The sequence below is a fragment of the Mixophyes fleayi genome, chromosome 12 (assembly GCF_038048845.1).
Source record: "Mixophyes fleayi isolate aMixFle1 chromosome 12, aMixFle1.hap1, whole genome shotgun sequence".
NCBI classification, from domain to species: domain Eukaryota; kingdom Metazoa; phylum Chordata; class Amphibia; order Anura; family Limnodynastidae; genus Mixophyes; species Mixophyes fleayi.
In genome coordinates this window covers 8,280,051-8,296,135 of record NC_134413.1, presented here as the reverse complement: position 1 = coordinate 8,296,135, position 16,085 = coordinate 8,280,051, and the positions used below count along the sequence as shown (strand labels likewise).

Here is a 16,085-nt window from a genome sequence, read left to right as displayed (position 1 = left end):
GGTGAGCGCACACAGTAGGATCAGTCATTGCATTAATAGATGTGTTTATATTCTAGTCACTGATCCTCCCAATTTGATCAGCCAAATTTCCTGTGAGAATTAGGTTTCCACAGAGACTTCCCGATGCCAGCGCTGAAGCCATTAATGTCATTCAGAGCGCTGCTTACCCATGAAGCATTTCAATTAGAGCCCTTAACTCCATTTTGAGGTGGCCCGATAAGAGGACTTATTGCAATTTTATGCATGAACATTGTGGCCAAGATGATGCCAGCCTGAATTTACAGGCTTAATGCGATGAATATAATTCCAGTCATACTTCTCACATCAACAACCCAAGGACATCACACTAGGGACTTAAAAAAAAAACAAAAAAAAAAACCATCCCTCAATTTGTATGGTCCACCATTTTCAGCGTCTGCTTGAATCCAAGGTTGCGTTTAAACAATAAAACCAGAGGTTTCTTATAGGAAAAGAAGAACGTACGAATCCGTAAGATTCTACCCACTCTTCCAGAGAGGGAGAACCATGAAGTACATAGTAACCAGCATGATATACGGGTAACCCTCACCACTGGTATAAAATTACCTATATAGCATGAACACGCAATTCTGGCAATATTAATTTGCAGGATATTTGTTTATTAAATATTTTTCCCCTTCTTAAAAATAAATAAATAAAAAATAGATCCCTGTGCTGACCAATTTGTTTAATGTGGGGGGGGGGGGGGGGTAATTTTTTCGAAGACAAATTTGTTTTCCATTGTGTAAGGGCCAAACCTAGTGAAGTCTGTATGGTCGAGTTTTGTCTCTCGAAACTTAAAGATCCCCCCCACAGAGTAAGGAAACATGAGAAGATTCCGGTGTGAATCGCAACTGATATTTGGCTTTTACTAGTTGAAACTCTCTTTATCCCAAACATCTGGAGTGGTGGCCTGCCTTCCAGCCAGATAATCCCCTCCCCAAAATTACTACTGACAAATAAACTTCTTAAAAAAGGATAACTCCATTTTGATCAAGTTTAATGAATTGAACTTTTTACTTTAGTAGATAGAATCAATCAGTATAAGGAGTTTAGTCCTATAAAAAATATCAGAAGTGAAGTTGTCCTTTTAAACGGTTCGAAATACAGCAAAACAGGCCAGACAGACAGTGTAATCTGTTGCCCCAACTTCATTCCAAAATTACTTCCAAAACCAATCACAATCCAATTGGGATCAATCTTGTTTTTATCCGGCATGCTGGAAGACCTGGCTGGCCCAGGACATCAAATTAGCAAAGCGCTTAGACGCTGGCCGACCACACTGATCGGGGTTATCAACCTGAACGAACAGCTCAGCCTACGTGTTACCAGTCCGGTGAAATTACAGGTCCTTGGAGTTTGCCATTCACCTTCGTGAACATGCGTGTTAGTTTGGAGCGTGAATTTTTGAATAAAGCACTAACCAACCCCACACCTGGATGCGGCTTCAACACAAGCGCTATAAATAGGTTAAATATTTTATTTATAAGAGCTTGGGGTAGGTTTATCAAGCTGCGGGTTTGAAAAAGCGGAGATGTTGCCTATAGCAACCAATCAGATTCTAACTGGCATTTTTGTAGAATGTACTAAATAAACGATAACTAGAATCTGATTGGTTGCTATAGGCAACATCTCCAACTCTACGCAGATAGTCTAGGGCGGAATCAAACCCAATGCCACAAGCGCTGCAATGCCAACCACTGTGCCCATCCCCAAAGCCAACCACAGATTTGTTTCGGTTTTTACTTTGCAGAGTCTATGGTCTCGAATTCAGCCCAGCGACGAGCTACGCATAGTGGGAAGCCTATTATAAGCCAGCCTCAGGCCACCAGTTATCTACGGTCATTACCACACTCTTGAGTCATGTTGGTCAAAATGATTTTAGCATCCCCATTAGAATAGAAAGCAAAACAGGATCAGTCGACCGTTCTTGCCACCAACCACTTTTAATTAGCAACAGGCTGGTACAAAACACAACAAATCTGAACGTTGTGAAAGGATGAACAACCTTTTAAAGTTTTACAGGGCTGCCTTCAGTACCGGAGATAGAAAAGCTGTATTGGATAAAGCAAGTGGGGTAGTGAAGACAGATTTTTGCCAATTTATACATTTAGGTCTTTTTTTTCCCCATTATCATGAGCCATAATTATTTATTCTTATTTTACCGTCAGCTAGATTAGGTATATTGGTACATACTTATCATAATTACATAGCCTATCATAATTCGCCTATTCACTGAGGCAGCCAACTTCAGCACACTGCTCTTATGCTAATGAGATGAGCCAACATCTATACCCGGAGCAACACTTTGTATAGCTATTTTGCAGCTACTGGTGGTGTGTACATTCATGGTGGTTAAATCTCTTATCAGAGGTTAAGAGAGACCTTTCACTCTGACCCTTTAACAGGGCCATAAACTTAGATAACTTCATCTTCCGCTATCTACAAGACAGTGTTCAGGCTACAAATCTCTCTACAAAGAGGGTATTGATCTCCTGTCATCCACTTTACAGCTGATAGTGAAGTTCTTAGATCAGAAAGACTCCGCAGTAAATAAACAAAGTCTATTACAGCACCAGAAACACAAGTACTGGTCTATGCATAGATAGACATGACAGAGGAGAAACAGTGGTAAATTTAGATAAAATATGGACTACTGATGTTCCCTAGAACAGATCTTCATGTACAATCGTTAAAGGGGTAAACAACTCAAGCAACGTTTAAACTCTCCTCAACTATAAGACCCAGGGGAGTCCAACGTACAGGATAGGTGGGCATTGCGGAAACTGCAATGGTAAAGGATTAGAAGAGCTACTGGGAATTGCATCAGAATACCAAGGAAGAGAAGTAGGACTGTGCAGATATCCAAATGTGCAGCAATTTCCCCAACTCCAGTCACCAATAATCTTCCAACAGGTCATGTATTCAGGATTTCTTTTATAATGTACTTACGAGTTCTACCCATTTGTCTGGGTCCATAATGATCCCACAGACAGAAATCTTGAAAAGGTGACCCGTTGGGGTTTGATGAGAGTGCGGTCAGCTTTCGTTTGCCCTTAAACAGTGGTGATAAAATGTTGTTAATAAACCGGTAATTATATAATAAAAAAAAAAAGTTTAATGTATTACGGTAAACACACAATAAACCTCATAACATTTATTGTCAGATTTAACCAGAGTTTTATTAAAGATTAACATAATACTCATTGTCCATTCATTGCAGAATAGCTTATTAGAGATGCAATCTATATATGCCATTTGGTGCTAAAATGGAGGAAAGGATGTCTAATTATATTAAAACATTAGATTATTTAACACCATTTTAAAGAACAATTTGGGGTTCACCAGCTGTACAGAATAATCATGAAAGAGTTAAACTTGTATCAAAAACGAACGAGCAGCAGCCATTGGCTCCTATATTAGAAGACTGATTTGGCTTTTATGGAATGCAACAAGGAGAGAGAGAAAAAGGAAAATTGGCAGTAAAATAAGAACTAATCTGTGTATTTAAGGTGACGTTTGTGCGTATATTAAGTCTCAATCACTGCCATAAGTCCCCTCGTAGAATAACCTGGCAGAGTGTACCGGCCGCCCTTATAAACCAGCGTGTTCCAAATGATGTCACATCGAGTCTATCCAACACTACGGAGACATTGGGGGGAATTCAATTCCCCCCAAGTAGCGCACCGTGAAACTTATTACCGTTATTACAGTAACTTTAACCCAACTTTGAGCTGCGAAAGCTGACATTGAAACTACCGTAAGAACAGTATTTAAGCGCAATAACGGTAATAGTGCGCAGGCTGCGTTACTTTTTACATTAACGCGGCCAATTGAATTCCCCCCACCGTGTGCGTTGTATCAGACCAAGAATTCTCTCCAAAAATTAGTGCCCGACAATACAACAGACTTGTGTCAGATCCGTTCATAATTGCAGACTGAGTAGCCCCCTGTCATCTATAATTCTGTATCCGACTCTGAGCAAAATCAGACGTGTATCTAACAGTCTTAGGGGAGTCCACCCGATGCCCTGGGGTAGATCAATCCATTTAAAAAGGAAAACTGTTGGCGTTGCCCATAGCAATTAGATTCCAGCTATCGCTAATCTATTACATTCTAGAACACAACGGTTAGAATCTGATTGGTTACTATGGGCAACACTTCCTTTTCCTTTTTAGAAGGGTTGATAAATGAACCACCCTGCCTCTTGCCTTAGACTTACAAAGTTTCCATATCTGTGCCCCCCTTCTTGAGAAGCCCATAACTTCTGTTGCAGTAACTGGGGACCAAGACATAGCGGGAAACAAAATAAAGGTTTGCTGGGACGACATTTAATTTTCCCATGTAATGAAAAAGGTCCCTTCAGTGGCTCGCGCCTCAGTGAGGTCCCCGGTTCCTAGTGAGGCGATAGGCTACATTCTCACGAATACAGGCTCAGCCCACAAAAATGTCTGTCTCCACTGTGTTTAGGCGATTACGCTAATAACACGACTACTTTGCACAAACGATTAGTAAACCCCGACCTTATATTATTTATTTGCAGAGATCCAGAACGTCTTACTTACCAGACATTTACCCCCTTGCCCACTAGAAGTAGGGAAGAGTCTAATAAAGATGAGTGAGAATTGCAACATTTGAAATTGCTGCAATATGACAAGTATGAAATATACAGATGGTCTTTGTCTGCTACTGAATCGGAAGTAATAATATATTAGGACATGTGCTCGAACGATTATGCAACACTGCATTGCAAAACAGGACAAGTTCTGCACCAGGCATTGTATAGAGCATGTACCTTAATAAGGCAGCTTTGTCTACCACCTGTATATCAGCACCTATATAATTATGCATAATTGTTACACATACATCGTAATATACACAAACGGTTAGAGTTCAGCCTATTTGGAATTTATACAAGAAAATCTGTGCCACACTCTACCAGCGCCAAGACTACAGAGACAATTCAGGTTTGTGTGCAACAGACAGAGGCTCAATTATATTAAAACCTTTTGGCAGAACGCTATGGAAAGTTAACCTATTTTATAATGGGGTAAGATCTGTAGCTCGTCATGGTATTGACAGCTTTCCAGACCCATTCAAGAACTTTATAATATAGAATCCCTGCAAAACTTACATTAAAACAAGACTCCATCATCAGCTCTGTATTTTATCCCCATTCCATTACAGACAGCTGAAGCTCTTTATGGGGTCTGATGCAGCTCAGAAAGCAGAGACTGCAGTCATTTGAGCTGCTGTGATATCACTAGCCCTGTGTATAAATATACCAATGCACTTCGTGAATATTTCCCTATGAAATAAAGCAGCTTTGTTGCACTTTAGCAAAGTGCCGACCTTAAGCTCACAAGTATAAAATACCAATATTTAATTATTGTCAAATGTGCTCTGATCATGTACAAATATATAACATTATGCAAAAGAATGCACAGTATCAAATGCACAAAAAAAACAGGTGAGGTTTGTCCATCTTAAGCTGGCCCCGAGAGGGGCCAGCTTGCACAATTCGGCGGGCAGATCTCACCCCACAAGTGTCTAAAAGGTCCTCACCGAAATGAAAGAGCGAGTCTGATCAAAGTTCAGCTGTCACCAACCTGCAGACAAAGCTGTGACACCAGTCGACGAAAATGATGACCAAACCACATACAACTTGGCTATACTCTTGTAGGAGGACATGTGAATGAACAGGTGCAAGGACATGGAGGGAGAGGGGGGAGAAGTGGGAATCTCAAACTTACAGCAATCATCCACACTTCCATTATTAAAATATTTTTGTGGAAAGTACAAGGATTGCAAGAGAAAGACGGAACTGGTGAACAGGCGACTAAAGACAGACCGTAGATTACCAAGAGATTTGGCGTTTGGTCCAGTGGAGCAATGAAAAGTTGCCTGGTCAATGTTGATCCGATAAACCGAAATACAAGTTGTTTTGTAGAAAAAGTTTTGGTGTTATACCAACCACGCCCTGTATTGCACCATATACTCTCGCTTTAAAACCATTGCCATACCAGATCAAAATCCAATCCTATTCGATCAGGTATTGTATTAAAAAAAAACAAATGGTAAAATGTGGGCACCCAAACGCCACAAGTGTAACGTCCTACTAACTGCTTGTATGGCCACATCAGACACATGGCTGATTTTACTTTGGTATTCACAAAAAAAAAAAAAATTACTAACCCAAAATGAGTAACAAAAATGGTTTGGGTGCAGTTCAGTTAGGTTCAAGGAGTTAAAATGAATGAACAGTTCTTGTAGATCACATGAGCTGTCAGTCACCAAATACCAGGGAGAATCTAGCAAACAGCAGAGAGTATAGAGTATAAAAGTATAATTTAATTTTTGTAATTTTCCTCCATGAACTTATTGGAAGGAACGCTACTTTAAAGTTTGTTTGCAAGATCAAATTATATCTGGCACCAAAAACAAAACACAATTTGCAAGGCAGATCTAAGTGTAAAGAATGAGATGTGTGTCCTACGTATAGGACTTTACATAGTGCCCGTCTTAGAACAACAGTGCACAAGTAAGTCTTGCAACCCTACAAAACCTGGCAATACGGTGGTGTACCTACAACAGTAAAATCTCTACCCAAGTGAGGACACCTATATACTAACATTGCCACATGAGGAGAGGGGAGGGGGAATAATTTGACATTCCAACTGTTGCAAAACATCTCCCACAATTCCAGAGCACAGCTGGCATTGAATCAGGTTAGGTTTGCAAAGAAAAACCACAAGTTGTATAAGAATGTCATGTTGCAGTTGCTATAAGTAAAAGAAAACAAAAGCTAAAATCAGTTACAAAAAATAAGTAAATAAAAGCAAAAAAGTAAAAAAAAAAAAAAAAGATATAAAATGTTTATTCTTATTTTATTTTTTGTGCTATTGCATTATGGATCTGTTTAAATAAAGTTCATTAGAAAACGAAGACAAACAAAAATTAAAAATCCAGCGCACAGGAGCCAATGGGACTTATCCAAACAGAGAGACCATTTATTGATGTCTAAATAGATCAGTCAGCGTGAGCATCTGGAGCAAATTAACAGAGTTCTGTCTTACTGAACGGCCACGTCACTGGTAGGTCACACACACACCCATGTGCCAAAACTAACCTGCTCAGTGAACACGCATGCAACCGTTTGACATGCAGTTGTGTTTGCTTTTTAACTTCCCATTGTCTGGCTTATTTAAAGATTTAGAGGCTGGTTATTTGTCAATATGAACCGCAAACATGTATGAAGAGGAAAACAAAAGTCATATCAAAATGACTCAACAGAATACAGTTCTCTCTTTTTAAAAGTAATAATGATTTCACATCTACATATTAAAGGGGGAAGTCCGCAGAGTGAGAATTTTTTCCTCCGTTCAGCTTTGTTTGTGGCGTTACCCTTGGATACGACATATTGCCTCAGGTCTGTATCTACACAGAATTGTGGTCGTATCCAAGGGCAGACAAAATAAACAACAGTCTGGAAAGTAGAGTTCTCTAAAAGGGCGAGCAAACCATTTTACAACTATCCAACGGAGACACGGGGAAGAGAAGCGGAAGGGGGTTTCGATATGTAGGGACATCACTATTTTATTAAATATAACCAGTTAAAGGGTGACCACAATAATATTTACCTTTTGACAAATACATTTGCTTCATTGGGAATAAATTCTTCGCCTTCCTTTCATAGTGGAATAAATAGAATGTTTGCTTTCTGCCCATTATATAGGGGGAAATAGGCAAAAGTGTTTATTTTTATTTATTTATATTTTTCTTCCTTGGGAGGCCTATTGTAAGTCTGTTTGATCTCACTTTATGTTAAATAGATGTAATTGTAGCTTTACATCCGGATCTACCCTGTGCACTATATGGGCTTTAGATTACTTCAATCTGTTTTTTATTTTTGTTCATTTTTGCTTTATTCAAATTTTATTTCTTTTTAACATGAGGCCAAGAAACTGTCATCTAACTTAATCCATATGCACATATAGGGGTAGATTTATCAAGCTTATAAAGGAAAAGTAGACGTGTTACCCATAGCAACCAGATTCCAGCTATCATTTATCAAGTACATGTTGAAAATGATAGCTTGAATGTGATTGGTTGCTATGGGCCACGCCTCCACATTTCTTTTATAGATCTGGTAAATGTATCGCTTAACATTAAGCAGAGGGAGGGTGGGATTCAGTAAATACTCTACAATGGCATCTAACACATGCACCCAGATGTCTGTTCCCGTGTTCTGCTGGTCATCCTGTCACACAGCAGAGGCATGATAACCCGCATGACTGTATACGCAGCCGTCCATCAGCTGCAGTATGACATACACATAGTAAGAGAAGAAGAACAGGAATAGAAGATCCTGAGTGTATCCCACCTCCAGCTTCTCAACTACTGCCCTATGTACTTATACTTTTAGGGGCAAGTTCAGGGTATTCATACGAATGGGGGGGGGGGGGGGGGTTCCAACTTTACAAGAAAATATTTATATTCCCTGCATATACATATGCTGCAAATTCTGCATACAGGACATATCAGAAAGGATTTGGCAGAAAGGCTTGTGTATGGGAGAGGCAGTGCAAGTGTTCATCTTGATCTAGTAGGGGGTTTCCGGGCACCTGAAATACCCCTCTGACTGCCTAAAAGTCTTCAGTATACACAGCACATATAAATAGATAGATAGATATATATATTTATTTTTTTTCTAATTCGCTCAGCTAGCACCCGATTGGTTGCCATGTTTCCTATTTACACCAGGTTATTTATAAGACTTATGACTCAGTTATGTCAGACTCCGCACGGCCCTGTGACTCATCACCAATATTACTCTCTGGCATTTCCCCTCTACCCCACACAATCGCCTCCCCAGTCCCTTCCTGACAAGGCAACGTGAATGGGTCTCGGCCATTATTTAATTTCATGGAAAGCCAATCACATCACTTCCTCTTTACATGTCAGAGTCTCTTGGATTTCCCTCTTGAGTGGTGGTTTCATTCCTTATGAAAGTGAAAGCTGCAGGACGCCGCTCAGGTCTCAGAACCTTCTAAGAAAATCAGATTTTGACGTGTAACAGTACAGGGAATGTTAGGGGGGAAAATCACATCAAACTGCATCAATTTTCTGTTCTGTGTTTTCAGAAAGGTCATGAGTCATCCGAATATTAAGAACCTGCACTAGTTGAAAATTTACAGGGGTTTTTTAATTGGTTCCCCTCTGGTACTTTTCCAGCAGTCCCATCCTGGTGAACTCCATTATATGCAAAACCCTGGGACCCCCAGCCTTCAATCAGAAGACCTGTTGTAATCGATCGGATGGCCTCAGGGCTCTGCCATACAGACGCATGGGGAACACTTGAGACATTAGTGACAAACTGTTTAACATGTGTTCCTGCATTAAACACATACTTGCCAACTCTCCCTGAATGTCAGGGAGACTCCCTGAAATAGGGGTGATCTCCCTCACTCCCTGAAGAGTCTGGTATTCTCCCTGATGCTGAGCCAGTACAAGACGTGGTTGGCTTCACCATCTGTGGCATGATGACACAGTTCAGAAATTGTGTCCTATGTCCATGTATTGATGTCTATGGAGGTGGCCATTTTCATGGAGACCAAGATGTAATCAAAGACTGACAGGTAAGACAACGTGACTTCAGTAATGGAGACAGAAATGCAAAAGACACTTCAGTCTGTAGAGATTCATTAGCTGCTTTTCTTTAACGCGTAGTTGCCTACTCTCCCGTAATGTCTGGGAAACTCCTGCATTTCTGGGAGACCTCCCGGGAGAGCAGGATTCTCCCGGTTCTCGCCCCCACAATAGATAAGTGGGAGATAAGTGGCAGAGGGGGGGGGGGGTGGCTTAATGACGCAAATATAGTGTCATCTTAGCCCCACCCCCTGCTGTAATTGGCCAAAATTGTTATAATCGCTTAGAGGCAGGGCCAAAATGTTGTGAGTCATCAAGCCCCGCCCCCGCACGCCCACCTCCCCCAGGATCTCCCATCACTGCACTAGGGCTCTCTGCATACTAGCTGCCCTTGTAATACAAAGAAATCAGATTGTTTGACAGATAGAAGCAGCTTCATACGGTTCACTGAACATTTACAGAAAATTAAACAATGCAATCAAAAATTAACCCTCTGTCTGGAGACCGCTGCACATTCCAAACAAAGGGCAACGAGGCGATGAACTCTGCAAATGGACAAGTGTAGATCAGTAGTCAAAAGGAGGTAAAAATAATAATTGCTAGTACATGACGTATCTATACGTCACAAATAAAATGTATATGCATTTTGCATTGTTACAGTCTCACAGCACCTTCATTTTCTTTGACATTGCACTAGTAACACAAGTGGCCGAAGGCTCCGGTCTGGCTCCACCTTAAAAGTTTACACCTTGGATATACAATGTGCGTTACATCGTAGCTTCTAAAAAGATGAAAGTATTCTGCCAATTTATAGAGGATCCTTTTCCAATTTTTTTTTGTCCAAAACAGGTTTTCGACTCTACAACAGAGAATTCTTTGAAGATTTTGTTTATTGAAAAACACGAGCCAACTTTCCACAGGCCAAGAGTAAACTTCTGTCTTTCTTCACAGCTGACTTCAATTTATTGACTCTCGAGTTGTTTTTATATAGAGGTCAGTTTAGGTTGTCAATGTATTTATAATAAGGCTGAAGTTACCAAAAAAATTAAATAAAATAATTTAAAAATATGTGCACCAGGTAATTATTTAGTGACAGGACACAGTACATGTAGTTGCTGTAAGCAGACAATGTGGAATCCGTCACATCGGTGAGCTAGGAACAGGCAGAGCTGTGGAAGTCGCTTCCTCAGGAAGGGAAGTGAGAGCATAAAAACATCTGTTCCTGACAAGGTTCCGGCCTGGTCTGGGTCATTTGTAAACGCTATAAAGATATTCAAAATAAATCAGTGTCCTAGTAAAAGTGAATAGGATCAACCCATTACTTGCATACCAATGACATAGGCTACTGACAAAAAATCCAGAAGGCCGAGACATGGATTTGTTAGCTGGAGAAACTGGGCAGTGTCCTGAAGTAGAGCCCCAGTCACCGACGTGGCCTGATAAACAAGAGACTATTACCCATAATTCTCTACACATAGCTGAGGCAGCCATTTTGGACTGAACCAATGTAAATGAGAATGCAGCCTATCCATTCACTGGGAATTAGCATGAGGCGCTGCCATTACTCCCCGGTGAATGGTCAGAACAAACATGGTCTCACAAAATGGCGACAAATACACTTTAATTTACCAAAACAACTTCACACTGGACTTCAGAAACAATTTCTTTGTTTGTTCGACTTTGAGGAAACTAATGCAATCTCTATCCAGTCCATGTGGTATATTTACTAAACTGCGGGTTTGGAAAAAATGGAGATGTTGCCTATAGCAACCAGATTCTGGCTTTCATTTAGTGCATACAGGAACTCCCCTGAGAGTGTGGTTCCGTATTGCGCCCTGACCTCGTTCTCAGGTTGGTGTCTTGCAGCTTTGGCGCATTATGAGCACTATGGGGTGGCTGCGATACAAGACAGAATACAGTCCCCCGATTTGCATAAAAATATTTAATAAAGGAAAAAAAAGGAACCATTGTTTGTTTAGATATTTTTTTTTACACTAGGAACCTTGTAAAAACCGTATTAACACAAAATTGAGATACAATTCTGTCTTAAAATATTGGATAAAAAAAAATAATTTGCAGCTCATATTAATACACTCTGCACAGCATGTTCCAGAGAGGAGATCTGGCAGATATACGACACTGATGCAATAATGTAATTCTGACATCAAAGACTTGAACTGTTTAACTTGTATTGGATAATGCCCAGATCATTGTCCTATGACCCAGGTACAAGTAGTAAATCAACAAGGAGGTCACAGTGACGTGTACTGAAACTTCCAGATGGATCTATTCAGTTAATCAATAATGCTGCCAGGACTTTGTAGGGTCTTCAAAACTACAGGATCGGTCATTAGGAATATATTACTAGTAGGGAAATGCAGACCGTTATATTCCCAAAGGCCAATCAGCCTGTTCTATAGCACCATCTACAAGACCTCTGTATAGGACAGAAGAGACGACAATATCTATTGTTTAAAAAAAAAAAAAAAAAAACAACCACATTCCTGAAGACTTAAAAATGGGACATAACATCACCATAATGTATCACTACAACAATCCAACATACATGGAGAGACAGTGTCTGCACTTTAAACCTCATTGCATACTTAATTGCCATTTACCTGCCCCAAAGATATTTTTAGAAAACAAAAGGTATAATACCACCACAGAAAAATAAGATTAAAATAAATTGGATGCATCTCATTAAGAGGATCATTTGATTCCACAATGTTCCTCTATAAGTTTAGCAGGAGCCTCATACTATTACCCTGTGCTGCTGGGGGGACTCTGCTCCTTGGACTCTCAGTCTCTGCCCTCTCCCCATCATTAGGTCACTGCCCCCGTCACATGCAGCCCTGTCCTCACTAACACATCACTCATTTCCTGATATACTCTGTGCTGCTGGGGACCCTGCTCCTTCCACTATATAACTCTCAGTCTGTGGCTTCCTGCTGCCCCCATTCCCCTCCTCACATCATGTCACATGCAGCCCTGTCCTCACTAACACATTACTCATCTCCTGATATACTCTGTGCTGCTGGAGGACCCTGCTCCTTCCACTATATAACTCTCAGTCTGTGGCTTCCTGCTGCCCCCATTCCCCTCCTCACATCATGCCAGTGCCCCTGTCACATACAGCCCTGTCCTCGCTCACATAACACACCCTCTAGCCTCCCTCGTGACCAGCTCACCTCCTGCTGCTGTGACTGTTTCTAATATTGCAATATTCCCAACATAACCACCCTGATCATCTGATTGGCTACAAGTAATTCTGTTCTTTCCCACTTCTACACTGGGAACACAAGTGCAAGATATAAAGTGAATATAATAAAGTACTCGGACCCTAGTTAAAGTACCTTAAAAATAGACATTTTGTTGAGCCTTCGGTGCAGTCATTCTATACACTGTACATTGATCACTAGTTATTTAAAGCTCTGAAGGGTGATACTAAGTCCTCTAACTAAACCACTGAGCAGATCAGTCTCTACCCTCCATCTCATGTCTGCACTCTTTATGTAATTTGTATGACTGCCTAGTGTTCCAAAGCTGAGAGCACCTTACAATTATCTGGATAGAATTAATAGGAGGCTATATTTATTTTTAAGTGTACTTCACATGGCTGCCTACTACAAAACATGATTATCAAGGATACAACAGTTTGTTTAATATCCATATCTCCTAAACCTCTAGTTTCTTTGAACAGAAGTCAAATGTACAAAACGAATGACTAAGATTTACAAACTAAACATTATGCTAATAAGCCGCTTAAAATGAAGATTAGTCTAGTTAATGCCACTTACTTGTAGCCTCTCATGTCAATGACCGAACCACTGTAGGTGGGGCATGGACTAGAAAGGCTCCTATGTAACTAAATGTAAGTGACTTGATAGGCTATAATGTAAGGGACATTAACTAGACTAATCTTCATTTGGAGTGGCTTAGCACAATGTTTATTTTGGACCTAGTTGGTGGGGTGCATACTAAGTATTGCCATGTAAAATAGAAATGTCAAGTAGTCTACCCTCCACTGACGTGGCTTATTTACAACAGAAGGGAGAAAAAAAATAATATATATATATATATATATATATATATATATATATATATATATATATATATATATATATATATATATATATATATATATATATATATATATATATATATATATATATATATATATATATATATATTACAGCCTGCATGACAGGGAGGAAGTCCATTGACAACAAGAGGAACACTGGTAACATTGAACTCTGGTTGAAACTGCAAATCGCAAAGGATATCTTGTTATACAGACACAAGATGAACATTTCCTATCCACATAGAGCAGAGACCCAAATAGCCATCACACAAACCCCCCCCCCCCCCCGAAGACATCACACACGCACCCCCCCAGAGAAGTCACACAAGCACCCACCCCCCCCAGAGAAGTCACACAAGCACCCACCCCCCCCAGAGAAGTCACACAAACCCCCCCCCCCCCCCGAAGACATCACACACGCACCCCCCCAGAGAAGTCACACAAGCACCCACCCCCCCCAGAGAAGTCACACAAACCCACCCCCCCGAAGACATCACACACGCACCCCCCCAGAGAAGTCACACAAGCACCCACCCCCCCCAGAGAAGTCACACAAGCACCCACCCCCCCAGAGAAGTCACACAAGCACCCACCCCCCCCCCCCCCCAGAGAAGTCACACAAGCACCCACCCCCCCCAGAGAAGTCACACAAACAACCCCAAACAGCCGGTGAAACGACTCAAGCTGGACATTCCAGTATGACAATCATCAAACCTGCTCAATGTATCCATATGGTGCTATATACAGTAAATTCAGTTACAGTAGTAGTCTGTCTTTCCTGTCAGACAATGACACAGGAGCCTTATCCCAGCTTTTATTAGAGGTATATAATTTGCTTTCCAGTTTATCAGAAGTAATTAAGAGCTCAATTGTGCAATGTAGCAAATCTGTACAACACAAAACCTCCTCAGGTAAATTGTAGCAGTGATTTACTATAATCTTGTGGTAACAAATGTTTATCCAGTAAAGCTTCTACTGACATAACAAGAAACCACTTCCTAGTGTTACTTGGAGGTCAGCATCCGCTGTCAGAGGAGTGTCAGCCGCTCTTTCCCTGCCAAGGGCCTGATAGAGCTGCAGTGACAGCGGATGCCATTCTCCGGACATATATGTTTTCTCCACGCTGTAGGGCGCAGAAATCCAGTGTGCATTATATCCACTTGTCGCATTACTCACATCTGACCCGAGATAGCAAACATATCACTAATAGTCATACCTCCGCTCCCTACAGGGTCCAGCAAGCACATAGAAGCATGGCATTGTTTTGGCATTAAACGCTGCATAACCCACCACCATGGTTTACATTTGTTTCATTGCATTTATTCCAGGAGCTCTTAAAAATATATGCATATACCTATAGGGTGTGGTGATCTCCAAATTTAACACACAGGGTCTAGTTGCTCCATATTGAAATCCTTCATTCTAAGACCTCATATCATGTGGCGTTTTTGCTTTTTAAAAAAAAAATAAAAAAAATTCCCATTTGTAAAACAAAAAGAAACTATCTGAAACTAGAAACCATTGTTTCAAGTGCTACCATTTTTAGATGTGCTCCACTGCAGTAGTGTTTTTCAAAACATTGCTTGTTCCATGCATTGGGAAGCCTTTAAACACTAGGGGGGGTGGAATAAAATGCATTTACAACACTGATGGGAATGTGGCCTAAGATGGAGAGAATGTCACAAGCACTTTGAACTCTCAATAAGGTTTTTCACATTCCGTCCACAGCCTTTTGGAACAGTGTCCAAAGAACTCGATAAAAACGCTCTCTGGTCGAAAGATGTATGAGCAGACCCGGTCCCGCGGAACACTGCAAGCACTCATTGGAAACGGTACAAGTGCCAAACTCTTCTAGACGGTGTAGAATGATAGAAAATAGACACAAACTATTGTGCAACAGCAGCCTTGTTGAGCATTCCGTTCCTGCAGATATTTTCTTACAGGAACCCCTGTTGCAGTAGTGCAGTAGATTTCTCCACTTAGGGAAACGTCTTTTCACAAATACATCCACTCTAAAATGTGTCCACCACCCCTTTTGCTAATGTGGGACACGCCTATAGCATTTGGACCCCCACAAAAAGGAGTACCCCTGATATGTACAGCTGAGCATTCCAAAAAGCCCATCCGAACCCAGTCTCCAATTTATTAGGTGTTTCTATGGCACAGATGAGGTTTTCCCCATTTCCTAATTTAGAACAAGATCTATTTAAAATCAGAATGTTGTAAAATACCAGTGGGGCATGCAGATTTTTATATCACACCCATTAAGTGTAATACGACAAATAATTCTCTCTTCTACCACACAGAAGGCTCATTTATCCTTTCAACAACTTGA

The 16,085-nt window shown here is 40.7% G+C and overlaps 1 protein-coding gene across 3 annotated transcripts in view; it reads right to left on the bottom strand.

Annotated features, from left to right (window-relative positions):
- FERMT2 (FERM domain containing kindlin 2) overlaps window positions 1-16,085 on the bottom strand; it is a 63,795-nt gene that overhangs the window by 38,836 nt on the left and 8,874 nt on the right. The gene's annotated exons all lie outside the window — the stretch shown is intronic.